The 16,812-nt window shown below is 36.7% G+C and overlaps 1 long non-coding RNA gene across 1 annotated transcript; it reads right to left on the bottom strand.

Moving 5' to 3' along the window:
* Positions 1-2,295: 2,295 nt before the first annotated feature.
* On the bottom strand, positions 2,296-12,607 carry LOC116668285. The gene is made up of 2 exons (XR_004325402.1): positions 11,530-12,607; positions 2,296-5,127 (listed from the first exon to the last, which is right to left on the bottom strand). It is a non-coding gene; the product is annotated as an uncharacterized LOC116668285 (long non-coding RNA).
* Between the last annotated feature and the right edge of the window lie 4,205 nt (positions 12,608-16,812).

The raw sequence follows: 16,812 nt of genomic DNA, 5'->3' as shown, positions 1-16,812 counted from the left end.
ATAGACTTTGGCTTGTTTCCATTTTGGGGCTATCATGAATACTGATGCTGTGAATATTTGTGTACAAATTTTTAGACATAATTTAAGAATTTTCTTGGGCATAACAGTGGAATTGCTGGATCATGTGATAATTCTTTATTTAACTTTTTGAAGAACTAGCTGCCTTACAAAGTGGCTTCATTATTTTACATCCCCCCCCGACTGCGAGCAATGTATGAAGGTTCCAGTTTCTTCACATTCTTTCCTGTTATTGCTCATCTTTTTTTTTTTTTTTTTTTTTTTACTTAGGGGAGCACATTAATACTTATTTTGTGACAATGAAATATGTGTTGAGATTTTAAAAAACTACATTGAATCAACTTGCATTGCTTTTTCCTCCAATTAAGTGTTGAATGTGTAAAATAGGCATTTACTGTACAAGCTACTTTGGATAGCTGATTTTTCCACGTGAAACGATTATTAGTTCCTACTGAGTTTATAGTTTGAGAAAGACAGTGTTAGCACTGAACTTCAGCAAAAGGCAGCTTTCTGACACCTCCTCATTCTAGAATCACATTTTTATTCCATGTGATTTATTTACTTATATACCTGAGCTCCTGCTTTTGAAATTGAACATGTGAACTAAATTATTTGAGACTATAGATAACTCTTTCCACTTCTGAATCTTGTAGTTATCACTCCTATCCATGGGGGACCAATATTCACCCAACCAAAAGATGAAAATGCTGCATTTTGGAATGGACATGGTTTTCCCAGTCAAGTTCAAGTTCTGGACTTCAGCCACTGCTGCAAGATGCCCAAGGATGGGAGCTGCTAGAGGAGTGTGGAAGAGAGAAGACCAGCCTGCCATGGTGCCTGCAGGGCCTCTTCCTGGAGGCCCATCTGGGGAATGCGTTAGATGCAGGATGACAGAGCTGTCAGTGTGCTCCTGGGAGAAGATGCTCAGAATCCCAGGGAGATTCTGTATCTTGCTCTTCTAATTTCAATGCTGACATCATATTGTTTTTCCCAGACTGCTGAGAGGCATAAATTCGCTTTGCTAAGCTTGGTTTCAGGATGTTCTTGGTATCAAAATCTGAGACTTTATCATCTGTTGAAGGCCATGAATCATCAACATCAGGTTTGTTGCAAAGGCTGCTTAAGGAATCATCTCATTCGCTGGGTTGCTATTTTGAAAAGGAATTTTAGGTGTCTCTTCTTTATAGTCAGCAATCAGTTGGTGATTAATATTAAAACCACTAGTAAGAGTGTATTCTTCTGCAGTGCATCCATACATATCTTGAGAAAAGACATCAGAACCTTGCTGAAGAAGACACCTGACCATATGTGGTGATTCATAATTTACAGCAAGCATGAGGGTTCTTTTCAGCTTATCAACTGCAGGTATATTTGCCTCTTTCTTTGCTAGAAGTTCTGCCATTTGCTCTTTGCTTTCACTTACAGCAAGTAAAAGCACTGTGACATCATCCATTGCTGATGAGAATTTCTGAGGTGACTTCCAGCTCCTCCAGGGGTTCCACCCTGGTGTTTTCCAGCTTAACAAGCAGGTGATGAGTTTCTCTGCTGTAAAGCGGCACTGACATGTTAGTAGATGTTTCACCACCAGAGGAAGGTTGCAGTAAGTGAGTGTACAGCCCTGGGCAGAGAGGTGCTGATCCACGGTCTGGACAGAGCAGGGATGACCTCCATGTGCAGCTGCTCAACTTTATTCCTGGAAGGTGGTCCAGCACAGTCACTGAAGACACTGAAGACCGTGGTGTGGTAGCCATGTTTTCCACACGGAGTTCAAATGGCATTGGGTTATATACCGTCAGCTGAACTTTACACACACCTCCGTGGACCCACTGGAAGCCTGATGACGGACAGTTTGGTGAAGGGTGCCGGGGGTAGGGGGAGGCCATCTGGGAGGGTGATGAGCACCACGGTCCTGGGACACTTGGATGTCTAGTTCTCCAGGCTTTGCATCACATCTGTCTTTTCTCGCTGCTGTGGTCGCCAGAAGCTTTTGATCTCCAGGTCAGGCCCACAAGCTCCCAAAGGCCCGGGCCTCACACCCCCTGTTATTCCGCCCCAGGTCGCCTGTGACCCGGAAGGCAGGTGCGGAGCTGATGCCCAGGGTCCCGAGCAGCCTCCACTCGCCGGGCAGGCTCACCTGCCCGGTGGCAGCAGCGGAGGCGGCCGCCCCCTCTGGAGGCCATCTTCCTCTTCGGGGTGCTGGTCCAGGAGCACCCACTCCTGCCCAGCTTCCACACGCTCTGGACAGGCTCTGGCGTCTGCCCGTCCGTGCTCCATCTTTTTCTTTTTCTTTTTCTTTTTTTTTATGATAGCCATCCTGGTAGGTGTGAAGTGGTACCTCAAATTGTATTAACTTTCTTAGCATTTACAAACTAAGTGATATATGTGTAGATATGAAAGTAGATTCATAGGGACATAATTAGATACATGATAGAAGGAGCTACACAGGCATATCTCAAAGATATTGCATGTTCAATTCCAGACCACCTCCATAAAGCACATATTGCAATAAAGTGAGCCACATGATGTTTCTTGTTTCCAAGTGCATATAAAATTTATGTTATACTACATTGTAGTCTATTTAGCTTGCAATACCATTATATCTAAAAAAGCAATACACATACCTCAATTAAAAATACTTTAAAAACTGTTAGCCATCATCTGAGCCTTCAGTGAGTCATAATTTTTTTACTTGTGAAGGGTCTTGCCTCGATGCTGACAGATCAGGCTAGCAGTTGCTGAAAGTTGAGATGTCTGCGGCAATTTCTTAAAATAATAAATAATAATTGATAGCAAAATATTGATTGATTCCTTCTTTCACTTGAACACTTAGAGGCCATTGTAGGGTTATCAACTCATCTAATTTAAATATTATTGTGTCTCAGGGAATAGTGAGGCCCAAGGAAAGAAAGAGAGATGGGGGAACAGTCAAGTCAATGGAGCAGTCAGAACACACACAGCATCTGTGAATCTGGTTTTCATCTCATGTGAGTGGGGTTCATGGCACTCTGAAACAATTACAATAGTAACATCAAAGATCACAGGTCACCATAACAAATATAATAATAATGAAAAAGTTTGAAATACTGGGAAAATTACCAAAGTGTGACAGAGAGGCACAACATGGAAAGACGGTGCTGGTAGATTTGCTGGAGACAGGGTTGCCACAAACTTTCAATTTGTAAAGAAAAAACTCAGTATCTGCAAAGTACAGTTAAGTGAAGCACAATAAAATAAGATATACCTGCATATAGAAACTGCCAAACAAATTATGCAAATTCATGTTTTTTTTTTCTGAGAAAAAGCATACTCACAAGGTCAGATACACTTTTGTGAGAGGAATGACCCTTTTGAAGTCACTGGCATTGACTGGTTTTTGAAGGATGAACACTATTCACACAGAGTGAGAAGAGAGAGAAAACTCTTCAAATAGAATATTTAAAGTAACATTTTGGGAAGGCAAAGAAATGTACAGGGTATCATTGTGAAACATTGGGTAGATCTACTTTGCTTGAGCAGACAGTTTTACAAGAGAAGAAAATAAACCTGGAAAAATATATAACCATCACAACTAAAATAAGGCAACATAAATAATTAGAGTAATTACATACATTCAATATTTTGAAACAATGCAAGATGATGACAAGTTTAAGTGGCATCATGAGCAAAACATCATGATTAACGTGACTGTGCACTGAAACACTCACAAAAGTTTCAGAAAGGGATAGTATTTGAATGGACATAGACACATCCCAGGTTGGTCCAATAGCAGAAGGAACTATTGAGAATTAGATAAGAGATGGGCAAAGCTGTGCCTGCTATTCATTTCTCCCCACAAGCCTTGTGCTGTACCATGATATCCCACTGAATCTGGGCTTTCTGAGGACCCTAGAGCTAAGGTTGCTTCTGATCTCCATGTATTTCCATTCTTTTGAACCCAATTTGGCTACTAGTTACATTATGTTTATATAAACAAAGTGTTTTATGTGAGGGTATTAATTAGCTATGTCAGCACTGGACTGCACCCTGCAGGTCTACAAGCCCTGCTCCAAGACCTAAGAGCCCGGAATCAGCAACAGAGACAATCAGTAGTTCAGTGGGTAGGGTGAACTTACACATCTGAAGCAAGGTGCTGGAGCAACATCCCACTGTGTGGGGGGACGGAGGGCAGAATGTGGTGGCAATCTTTGCTCCTGGAGGGGAAGAAGTTACCAGTCATAGGGGAGTTGATGTCAGGTTGGCTCATTGGTTACGAGGGTAATCAGCACAGGGTCATGCCTCTCACCACCCCTTGGATAAGCATAGTGGTGAGTTCTGATCTAAATCTAGAACAGTCATTAGCTGGGGCCTGGGGTGAATATGAAGGAAGATCAGTCTTATGAGTTGTGTGTAGGTGAAGCAGGCACCAGTCAAGCAGGAGATGGACAGAGAGGAGGCATCTTGAGTGGCCTGGCCATGTAGTCATCATCAAAGGTGCATTTTATTTATTGACTGAAACGGAAGAATCGTGGGATGACATCAGTGACATTGGAATTCCCATGCTCTCTTAAGGTTATAATTGCTTGTTCTCACTGTATGGGCAGAACCCTTGCCCCAAGGTTTCTGTTGAAACTCAGGTTTCAGGGAAGTGTCTTCCAGAATAATGTTCCTTGTATACAGGAGGTGGAACTGGAAATTAAGAGAATGGTTAGGATATCAGAAAACTAGACAAAATGATGACAAAGGGATGGATATCCATTCAGAGGAGAACATGAGAAAAGAGAGGGGAGAATGGCAATCTGATAGTGGACACTTAAAATAACCAACGTCAGAAAACAACAGTTGGGAGAACATTTCAGTTTTCAACAGGAGGAGATCACCAAAAAGGAAATCATAAAGTTGGCTTGGAATGTGTGCCATCATCCTAAACCGTGTTAAGCCCTGTGACGAGGTAGGTCAAGTTCTCTGGCGAGGGGGGTGTCAAGCTGTAATGACAGCTCCACAGGGCACAATGTCAGGAACCAGTCCTATTGCGCTGCTGTTGAGAAGGACAGTGGGCTGGAGGTGGGCTTCCACTTTCAAGTCCTTTCAACGTGCTGATTCCTCAAGCCAGTGCATATGTATCTGGGGCAGCTGAAAAGAAGAAGGATGAAGAAGGGCATTGAAACCCTTTAAAATTGTACTCAAAGAACAAGTGACACTTACTTTTATATGTGACTGACTACAATTTAGTCACTAAATCTAGCTACAAGTCATGCTGGGAAATGTTCCCAGATAAGTACAAGTATCATTTCTACCCAGGAAAGGAGCAGTGGACATTGAATGATAGATAACTGGCAGTCTGGCCCACATCTCCTTTAATAAAGAATCAGTGTAAATCCTCTTATAAACCTGTAGTTTTATGACTCTCAACCCTTGTCTCACAGAAAAGAAAAGTGAGTTTCAGAACCAAGAGTAGGCATTTGTGTCCTGCCTTCCTCTGCTCTAACGTCACTTGCTCTCAGTAAGTCAGCTGCTCATTCAGAGGAGAAAATATTTCTCAGATGCCAAAAGCAAAATTGATCTATTGTGAAAGAGTTGAAGTGTGTTCTAAAGAAACTTTAGACACTGCTCAGTCCTCGACACTGAAGGCCTTCAGGATGTTATGTGATTGTTATAATTATTTTTGGTTCCTTTAAGTCTGTGCTTAGAGCATGGGACAGGTAGCTGTATTTCATTTTAAATATATTTGGATGATGCTATTCATTGAGTAAATGTTGATCGGACTTAATGCATATCAAGATCTGTGTTAGTCCTGATAATTCCTTTAGGAGAGAACAAAATATAGATAAAATTGTGATGTGTTACAGACCCCCAGACACCCATAGTACAATGAGAAGATGACAAGTATTTCAACAACCAGCATGAACAACTTTACCACACATACACATGCCACATATAGAATATGTTATGTTATACATGCTACAACATATATGCTACATATTATATTATATTATATTATACTATACTGTATTATACTATACACTTTACTGTAGAGGTGAGTAATACATTCTTCCCATTTTCCAGGAGATAAATCCTTAGTAACTTGCATTCAAAGGGAAAGTAGAAGAAGAAATGTTTCCACTTGTTTTGGGAAAGAGACAAGGTGTAAATATACTCAATCAATAAGACAAATGAGTTGAGGGTACTTCCTTTTTTATGTGTTCCTCAATACATGTACTTTCTTGCAGAAGTGTACTTGAGCATTTTGATCACTAACATGTACACATCATGAAGATGCTGGGTGAAGATGAGTGTTTCAATAGGAAACTCCATAGCATACTCAACTGGAGAATTCTGCCACTGGCTAGAATGACAGATTCAGTGTAAATGTCTAAGCACAGCACTAAGACGATTTAAGTTTCCCTTTTGTATGTGAAACACTGAGGTCATGCTCCTTACATGCAGCATGCTTGCGGGGTAATTGGAGTAGGTGATCAGGGCAATCACACTACCTGTGGATGGCTGGAGGGGATGGTAGGCACAGAATGCTCTGGAATATGACTTGATAGGTTATTACTTTCCTTACAAAGTGTACCCAAAAAATAAAAATAAGCTACTTTTTAATAAATCATAATATATATATCTCCTTAGATATTTAGTTTAATTCAATTAAACTTTTGGATAAATTATGCAGTGTTATAGTCTGTCAGACAACCTGATGTTACAGGTAAATAGAATATAAATTTAACACATTTTAATTCACTGTATAGAACAAATGGAGCACTTTAAGATGAGAAAATTCACAATTTCAAAATTTTCATATCAATCTTTAAAGGGCCAGTATCTGCTTTTAGTTTGGGGAAGCAAACACTGAGGGCTTTTGTGATTGAAACAACATTGTGGTTTCCCATTTTCTCTATGTCATCATTGTCATTACTCACATCTAATTTAATCAATCCATCTTATTAGTGTTTTCTGATTTTAAAAAGGATATAAAATTACATTTTATTGAATTATAAATGTGAGTATAATAGCTATTAATATTTCCTGTGGGTTGATGTCCATGCACCAGAATGCAATTGTACTATTTTATTAAATTCAAAAATGTTTCTGTTTTTGCTGCCATTTGGTTTGCACATTCTGTGTCTTGAGTGATGTTCATAAAGTTTTCTTAAGATTTGTTTCTGCCATTGCCACAATACAACACATTTTTATAGTAATACATTCCTTTAGTATTTTAAGACAAAAAGATGTAGTATTTTGGAAAGATGGTTATGTTTCTAACAATCCTTCCTATGCTCTGGCAATCAGAGGAAGTCAAATTCTGCATTTTCTAAATGTTTATAAAAGCTTTATAGCTACCACAAATAATTTTAATATGAGGGAACATAAGACAGAATAAAATGATGCTGACAATATAAAAAATAATATACACATATAATATTTTGATAAAAAGTGCATTTAGACAACATAATAATATTTAATTTTCATAACATTCTGGTGCAGGAATGCTATTATCTACAATTGAAGAGAAGTGAGTCCAAGAGAGGTCAGTAAACATGTTCAAAGTTGCACAGTTTAGATTTCAGATCCAGAACCACACAGTGAATCTTGTGACTCCAAATCTCTTACTCGTTCTGCTAGACCATGTTACTTCCAGAAATAGATCCAGGCAGCCCAGGTCTATCTCCACAAGATACTTTCTCAAAAGAAATTTCAAGGTAGGCCAAATTAAATAAAAAATTGAACATCTATCTTTTTCTCATATTTAATTCAAGATCAAACTCCCTCTTCTAACTGTGTCTTTATATTTGACCTTCACTTCAAATCCAAGTGCCTTTTTAAATGAGTTTAAATTTATTGTCTCTAGTTTATCTTTTAAACTAAGTAAATGATTTTCAACATCAGCCTCTACCACCAATTGAAACTGGTTAGTAAAAATGACTTTCCTTGTGGTCATATTTTTTAGTTTTGTTTTAATGGGGGGAGGTATGTGTGTATGTATGTATGTATGTATTTATTTATTTATTTCAGTGAAGATACTGGGGACTGAACCCAGGACACAGCGTATACTAAGCATGCGCTCTACCACTGAGCTAAATACCCTCCCCGCTAGTTGTCATATTTAATAGACACTTTTAATCTGCCCTGTACTTTAGATCTCTGAATTTTTTTTTTTATTCGACAGCTGCCTTTTCTAGAATCTCGTTATGGAATGAACTGTGTCCCTGTATAATTTGTATGCTGAAGTCTAAAACTTGGCTGCCTCAGAATGTGACCTTATATGGAATAGAGCTGTTGAAGGTGTGATTAGTGAAGATGAAATCATGTTGGACTAGTGTGGGTCTCTAACCTAATATGACCGGAGTCCCTGTGAAAAGGGAATATTAGAGCATGGATACACATGGACACAGGGAGAATGCCACGTGAAAATGAAGGTAGAGATCGGGGCAATGCTTCTTCACACCAAGGAATGCTAAGGACTGCCAGAAAAGCACCAGAAACTAGGGGAGAAACCCTAGAAGGAATCAGCCCCACTAACACCTAGATCTCAGACTTTTAGCCTCCAGAACAATCCATTGCTGCCGTCTAAGCCGCTTGCTCTGTGGTCCTTTGCAGGCCTTGTCAATTACTACATCACCTTTTCTTTTCTTTATCAAATCCAGTATTCTTTCCAGGCTCTTTCAACTTTATTATGATTCTTTAAGAGTCTCTAAAAAATTTGGATTTACCATCCCCTATAATGCCTAAAATGCTGGTCTTCTTACGGATCGTCCTTTACATACAGTTTTGGAATAATATCAAAAGCTGTGGTTTAAACTAGTACTCATTTATATACCAAAATTGCATATGTCTTCTAAAATCAGGCACAGATTACCCAACATATCTAAAACTGAATTCAGTACACTTGGTGCATTTCCCTATCTTCTTATCTCTTCCCCACTCTCTCTATTGCTGTAAGTCACTCCTTTGACTCAGTTACTCCAGCAAGAATCTTGAATGAAGGTCAATCTATATTTGTCAACTTCATGTCCTACTTTTAAATAGTACATAAGCCCATCAATTCTATCTCCTTAATAATTCTTGAATAAATCCACCTATTTATAACCCTTTACATTCTCTCCTGGTCAACTACAGTACTTTCCTAACTAGCCTTTCTGACTTCTGCCTTGTGTACTTCCCCCAATTCATTGCTTGAAAGTTGTTCTGTTTAAAGACCCATTCTGTTCTGTAAGATATAATATAGTGTATTGTGACTTTTTAATTTTATTTTTCATTTAACTCAGGAATAATTGACAAATAAATGAAATTGTGATTCTTAATACACATTAATGAGAATAACAGTTTTTAGATGCAGTTCATTTATGCAACACATCTTTCTATTTTTAGCATCTAGGTTTCTTTAACCTTAATGCATTTTGATTTCCATTCTTTGTAATGATGAAACATTGCAGATTTAAATAAATTTACATCATCGCTTCTTGGCCTTTTGGCTAAGAGCAAGTGTAAATAAATTTACATCAGTGTTTTTATTATCTGTTAAGTTTAAAACACCATAAACAAAGCCTCTTTTTTCCCTGTCTACTTCACCTTCAAACCTCCTGCCCCTCCCCAAACACATGCATACACACATACACACACACACACACACACACTCATCACTCTCTCTTTTTTTCTCAATTGTGTCAGCAACATGCCATGGATATAGCAAACATATTTCTTGGTTGGTCTTTTTGTGAGTCTGAATGAGGTTCTTATGCATCTGTAGGTGATTAATTAAAAAGAAATTTTTGATTTCATAGAAAAAGTGGTAAAATGCTTTGGAAAGTCTTTTAAAATAGCATTTCTAAACTTGAAGTGGAATTTTGACATTTTGGCATTTAGCATTTTAAGTTTTATCCATTTATTAAGCAATTTAATGTGTTTTTGTCACCTGGCCTTTTCTGTCTTATTCATATATTTCCAGATGGTACAAATTTCTTCCCCAAAGAAAGTTCATAATGGCAAGAATGTTAGTTATATTCTTGATTTTGTGTTCTGTAAGGTTTTATTGAACCATACAATTCTAATAGCATCTTTTTTTTTTTTTGGGGAAATGGGAGAATAAAAAATCATTTGTATCATTATAAGTCAAATACTACTTTCTTTCAATAATAAATATTTTAAGTAAACTGATCTATTAACAGTTTCACTTTTTAATTTTTTCTTGTTCATTTCCCCCCATGAAAATCCCTAATTTTTAGCACAGTAAGCAAAATTTCCTTGGGTGACTAGTTCTTAGAAATTGGAAAATGCATTTGCTCAGGCAATAAGGGCTTTACTATATCAACATATTTCTGCCATGCTTATAAAATCATTAAGCTGACACCTTTGGGAAGATTTTAATTAATTACAAAATGTCAATTAATGATGGAGTAAAATGAACCAAAGGTAACATGGAACAGATTTAGCAGTATACGAAAGAGTTGGATATCTTCAGTCTATGCTTGATAGAAAGTTCTAATTTCCCTATCTTGAGAACAAAGGACACTGGACTTAGACATCTGTTTCCAATTTTGCTGTTAAGGAGATTTGGGCCCAGGTAGGTCACTTAACTGATGGGACATCTCTTTTCTCATAAATGAAAGGACAGGATCAGAGTAGGTAATTTCTAAAATTCTTTCCAGCTCTAATATTTTATGTTTTTTGTCAAAATCTATCAGCCTCAGTGATACATGTTGTCAAAGACTAGAGATATAGAGAATGATGATGATGATAATGATGATTTTGATAATGTCTAATATTATTGAGTGCTATATGCCTGCATTTGATTCCCTAATTGTTCTAATAGGGGAATATTATTGCCTTCCATTTTATTAATGAGAAAATTATTTCAAATATTAAGCTTTATGGAAAGAATATTATCAGTGTTCATCAGTATCCTTTCTGTGCACCAGCAAGACTACATTATTTATCCACTTGAAGATCATTAAGGTCATGTGATTAGCTTTGTCCAATGGCCATGAGTCAAATTTACATGTATAAATTTTGGCACAAAGCATGGAAAAACCAGCAATGGCTCTGCAGGTGCCTCTTTTTCTGAGATGCCCATCAGGAGGCAGTAAGCTCCATATGATGTTGCTTCAAGATGGTGGTACTTTCCTTGTACTCTGAATCACTGAGTTGCTGGTTGTGGGACAGTTCATCTTGCTTCTTATCTGGATACAGACTTTGCTAGAGTAAATTCTAAATCTTTGTTGTTTAATCCACTGAAATTCAGGGGATTAAATCCACACACACACATATATGAGAATATATACCTATATACAAAATCAGGACATTTTTATCTTCAATGAAAGTTAAGGGCATGAAGCTTTGAAAGTTTTCCATGTTATCAATTATACCAGTATTTCCTGATATAACCAGCCACCTGGTAGTTAGCATTGGCTACCATGAAAACATTCTTAAGCATGAATCATTCTCTCCTGCTAGATTATCTCCTTTTTTCTCACTTCTATCTCTCTTGAAACCTCTTATTCCTTGCTCCCAACTTCTTTTTTAGTAAATACATACCTTAACAACTCCTCTTTTTTTTTTTTTTTGGAAATACTCTTTCTTTCAAGATTGAGAAATAGTATGAAATATTTGATTTTCAATACTGACGTTTAATAGCAGTGTGATCTCATCGAAGTTATGTCTCAGTCAGATTCAATCTGAAAATGAAAACAAATATGAGTATTATGTGAAAAGGGGTTAGATATGTGATAGCACTTCCCCAAATTGTGTGTATTGCTGGGGTCATAAATTTCTAAAAGGGAGAATTGGAGGCTCATGGAAAAGACAATAACCAACCCTTTGAAGTAAAGCAGTTTGGGCTGCCCAAGTGGGTCTGCAAAGGAGACCTGGTGCAAAAGATTATGGAAAGCTGCTGTCTCCACATATCTGTTGGGTCTCAGTGGCTCTTGGTCAGCAAGATTTTCATTTGGGAAGATGATGTGGGTGTGGAGCCAAAGACAGCAAGAACTAGCTAGAATCCACATGTATCTCTTTGTTACTCGTACCTCTAAATTAACAGATTTCAGATGAGCTGCTTTATTTTCCCCTTCCAAAATTTGTAAAAAGAATTTCTTATTTGGGCCAGTTAACAAACTATCATACAGGATAGGGGATTCTTGTAAACTATTCTAGCTTAGCCAAGATGACAGTATAAAAAAATTGCTGCAAGTCAATTAATTTTCCTGTCCTTTAATTTCTTTATTTCTAAAATGTTTGATTTTGCTTCAGCAACTCAGTGTCATAGTTGTTGGAATCACATGTGAATATACACTGAAAATTACAATAATGATAAAAATTATTGTTGTTTCAAAGTAATTGTGACAACATATTTTAAAATGATTTGCCTAAACACATCAATCTGTGAAAATAAATATTTAATACATTTTAAAAATAGAAGCCTCTTGAAACAGTGTGGGCTTAACTTGTCTTGTGTATATCTGCTTGTTCTATAGTCTATGATTGTAGATTTCAAATTTTTACAGTGCAGTACACACAATTTACAAAAAAATTCAATAATCATCTGTTAACTAAATCCTTACTTGTGACTTCTAAGATAATACATTAATAATTTAATGTTCATGACACATACAGACAAAGAGGTGGATAGCTTACAAATTCTATTACATGGAATTCTGAAGTTCATGTACTACCAAGAAAATTATAAATATAGATTTGAATCTTATGTAACTGCTGCTCTGATAAAATTAGTTGGAAGAAAATTCAGTGCTTTGAGTTTTTAATAGTTATTATTTTTAATACTTATTTACTTCAATTTTAGCTAATGAACAGTGGAAACCAACACACATTTAAGCCAGTAATTTCTACTTCTGGCCAGAAACACATAGGAACTGTGTATAAATAAATGCAAATGCCATTAATGTATAGATTTTTAAAGTTCTACTATATTTTTCTTGGAAATGAAGAGAACTTTCAAAATTATCTTTCTTAATCCTATCATTTGATAGATAAAAAAAGAAAATTACCCAGATAAAGTAAGAAAAATTATATAGATCATAAATAAACTTTTTGTATAATTTACTGAACTTTTCATGTGCCTGTTTTATTTTATTATTGCTTTTTTGTAATACAACTGACTACTTACCACCAACCACTGTGGTATATATTTTACCAATTGTGCACATATTTCTATGATTCAGTCATACAAATGTTGATTATGGTTTGTTCCAAATTCATTTGGATTTGCAAACCTAATCATAACTAAAACAACTGAGGAATTAGAAATTCATTTTAAACAAAAATCAAAGGAGACTTGCAAGATACTATCCCAATCAAACCTATGGCCCTATTGCAGAAAACAGATTTTAAACAAATCTGGGCTAGGCCTTGTTATGTACATGGTATATAGACTGAGGTTCAAACCACAGTGCCTGATGTTGGGAGTATGTGGTCTTATTAAGATAGTGAAAGACATGTAGTCAGTAGTTACAGAGCAGTGCAAGTATTTGACAATGACTGTTTCATAGGAGAGGCAGTGAAGAATTCATTTCTGTGTTTTCATCAGAGACATAGAGTTCAAAACAATGACTTTGGTCCTAAACTTAGGAGATTTTATACTATAATAAATAGTAGTAAGGAGGATGTGTGGATATATTGTGTTGTGCATGTGGGGGCACACACACACATGCCTGTTGTGGGCAAAGGTATGTGTTATTGGCAGGGTTAGCTCGTTTAGCTGATACCCCCCCCCCCCGCCAAAAAGCGACATAGATCCCAAGTGACTTTGTGATTTTTACTACTAATAATTATAAAGAAAAACACTGGCAAAATAAGTAAAAATTACAGAATTTTTCTAGTTTTTAAATCCAAAATCTGTTTATTTTTTCAAGCTACTGTTATTCTTAGTGAAGGGGAATAACAGTTCCTGCCTTTTACAGTGAAGGAATAAAGAGTATTCATGATGTGACTTTTCATTAAAATATGAAATTTTCCATCCTAAGGTCCTCAAAAATGAGTTATTCTACCCTGATCAAAAATGGTCCTCTGGGCATTGGCTCATATGGGATAATTTAATGGAATTTCACATTCTGTAATTGAGACTATATGTTCATCTAATGATGCCAAGCATATTTTAAAAACCCCTCAATGCTGAAGTTTCAGTCTCCTGCCATGATTGTTCATACCTCTCAGTTGATTAGTAATTCTAAATGACAATGCAAATCAAAGTGAATTTTCATATTGTGTTTACACCATTAGTGAAAATCTAATTAAATATCTAATAATTAATGCAACTCCTTCCAGGAGAGTTAATACATTAGAGAATGTCAATGGGGAATATCCAGTGGGAATATTACCTTCATTGTTGTGTTTCATATTGTGAATTGAGTGAATTATAGTGTATATTATATTTTATATGCATATTTTTTAAAAACTGTGTGGGCAAGACAATCCAGTTCTTGGTACAGTAATGTAACTTTCTTTTAGTTGGACATTATTATATTGATGTCTTACACCAGGTCACCCAGTCAGCTAGCCAGTAAACATTTAGAGAGTGCCTAATACGTGACCAGCACTGTGTTAAATGTTAGTGATATAGAAAGTGTTAATATAGAGACCTTTTTCTCAAAAGGATCTTTTCTTAAATTACTAACCATTATAATTAACTTAAGCTTCTAATTTTCAGTGGGGAACTTTTGAGTGGAATTCAGAGAAGGTTATGGTGTGTATTAGAATATCCTTTGGCATTCTATTTCCACATGAGGAGTATTTATCTTCTCCTACTTTTGGGCTTGAACTTGTAACTTGCTTTGGCCCGTAGGCTATCAGCAGATATGATGTGATGCAAGCCAAGGCTTGAAATGTGCTTATGCACTGGGCTTTCTGTCTTGTACTCTACCTCTACCATGAGGACATGCTGAGTAGACTGATTGGCCTCAAACAATTCAAAGGCACTTAAGATTAGACCTGAACTGAACCCATGTCCTGGAACTAAACCTAAGTGAGGGCATCAGAGTTCTCAGCAGAGCTGGCCCAGTGGGTCAGCAGTTTGAGGTAGAACCCCAGATGAACAATTAGTCAGTGCATAAGAATACTTAGCTTTATAAGCCTCTAAGCTTTGGGATGTTTTGTTGCAGACCCATAGCTGACAGACACAAATGAATCTGTGGTTTATAGTGATTGCAATAACAGATCTGTTTTTCTTTTTAGATCTTGTATTTAAAAATATTTACAAGAGTATAAATATGTGTTCTCTGTTTTAAGGAAACAGAGGCTTCATCATTATTTAACTATAATTTAAGAACCAAGCAACAAAGGCAGAAACAGTGAAAACATCAATGGTATAAATGTAATAATATGAATGATTCTATTCTGCCAAATGTATCCATGACAATTTCTTAAGTGATCATCAAAGTGATAGGCCCTGTAAGCTCCCTGTGTAGTTAACCAGTTTACATAAACATGGAAGACAGTGATGGAGTTGCTTCTTGATTAAAAAAAAAGTTGTGTCAGCGTGTTTAGGTAATTTTTTAGAGTTGTATTTGTGTTTCATCTGAGTTGGCTCCAAAAATGACAAATAGGCAACATAAATATAAAAATTCAAGGCCACTAAGAGAAAGAAATATACACTAGACTTAAAGCCATTAATATGTAATTGTTAACTCCTTAAAATAAAGCACACTCTTATTTTATATTATACACCTCTAGTCCTTAGAGCTATGTCTTTCATGATGTTGGTATATCATGTATGAGCAATAAATAGTATTATGTGATTAAAACAATGATCACACATAAATATATTACTAATGAAAAGTTAAATGTTTGGGGACCTTCACTTCTGCCCTGACAGACAGTGATAGCACTAATAGCTAATACATTAGAATTTGCTAGAATAATGGCTTACTCAGTGCCAGATGTGTTCTTCATTTCTACATGTTGAAGTTGCAGACCCAACTGTTGGTGAGGATGATTTGGATGAACATGCAGAGAGTGTCAGTTAAAGTGAAGGGAAATAGCTTGATCATACCTCAATGAACATACTGAAGACAATGGTGATCTAACGTGTTGGGTAAACTGTTACAAGTCAGCATCATTTATCCCTTCATCCCAGAAAAACAGTGCACCTTGGGAAACAGTGTATATAAAAATTACATTCCAAGGTAGAAAGCAAGAAGTGCTGGAGACTGGAGATGCTCCTGGAAGAGAAGACCACCCTCTGTAACCCCTTCCTCAGAGAATTAGCCAAGAGTCAGGGTGAAATACAGCAGCTCAGAATTATTATAGCTCCCTGTTTATTGATGGAACAAAGTCGAATGAAACCTTGTTTTGTTCCAGGAAAAAATTTAAAAACCTGAAACATATAGATTGATGCCTCTAGTTGTCTTTAATTATGCTCCAATTTTTACCCCTGAAGTGAAAGCCAGAGGGCTTTGTATTCAGTTTCCTTAGTGAAACGATGACAGAAAACATCCTATGAATGCACTGACTGTGGTAAAGGATCTATAAATAATTCAAACTTCCATAGATTTCACAATATTCACACTGACCAGAAAGCCCATAAAATTAATTAATGTATAATATACTTAAGCCAGAATTCCCATTTTTGTGAGTATCAAAGAGTTTATAAAAAGAGGATTGAACTGGTAGAAGCTCCCTCAAAATTCAACATCTTCCCCTAGAACCCAAGTCCACAGAGAGAGTAGAAAAAGAAGTCATGGGAAAGGTGATGGGACTTGGTGCAACATTGCCCTAGGGTGGTGGTTCGGGTGAGTCCCCTTGAACGACATGATGCTGAGTGGTGGAGCTTCTACACAGTACATTACTCTACTCTGTAGAGTAATGGTC

The sequence above is a fragment of the Camelus ferus genome, chromosome 2 (assembly GCF_009834535.1).
Source record: "Camelus ferus isolate YT-003-E chromosome 2, BCGSAC_Cfer_1.0, whole genome shotgun sequence".
NCBI classification, from domain to species: domain Eukaryota; kingdom Metazoa; phylum Chordata; class Mammalia; order Artiodactyla; family Camelidae; genus Camelus; species Camelus ferus.
Note: the sequence above shows the minus strand (reverse complement) of the source record. Positions and strands in the feature narration are given on the sequence as shown.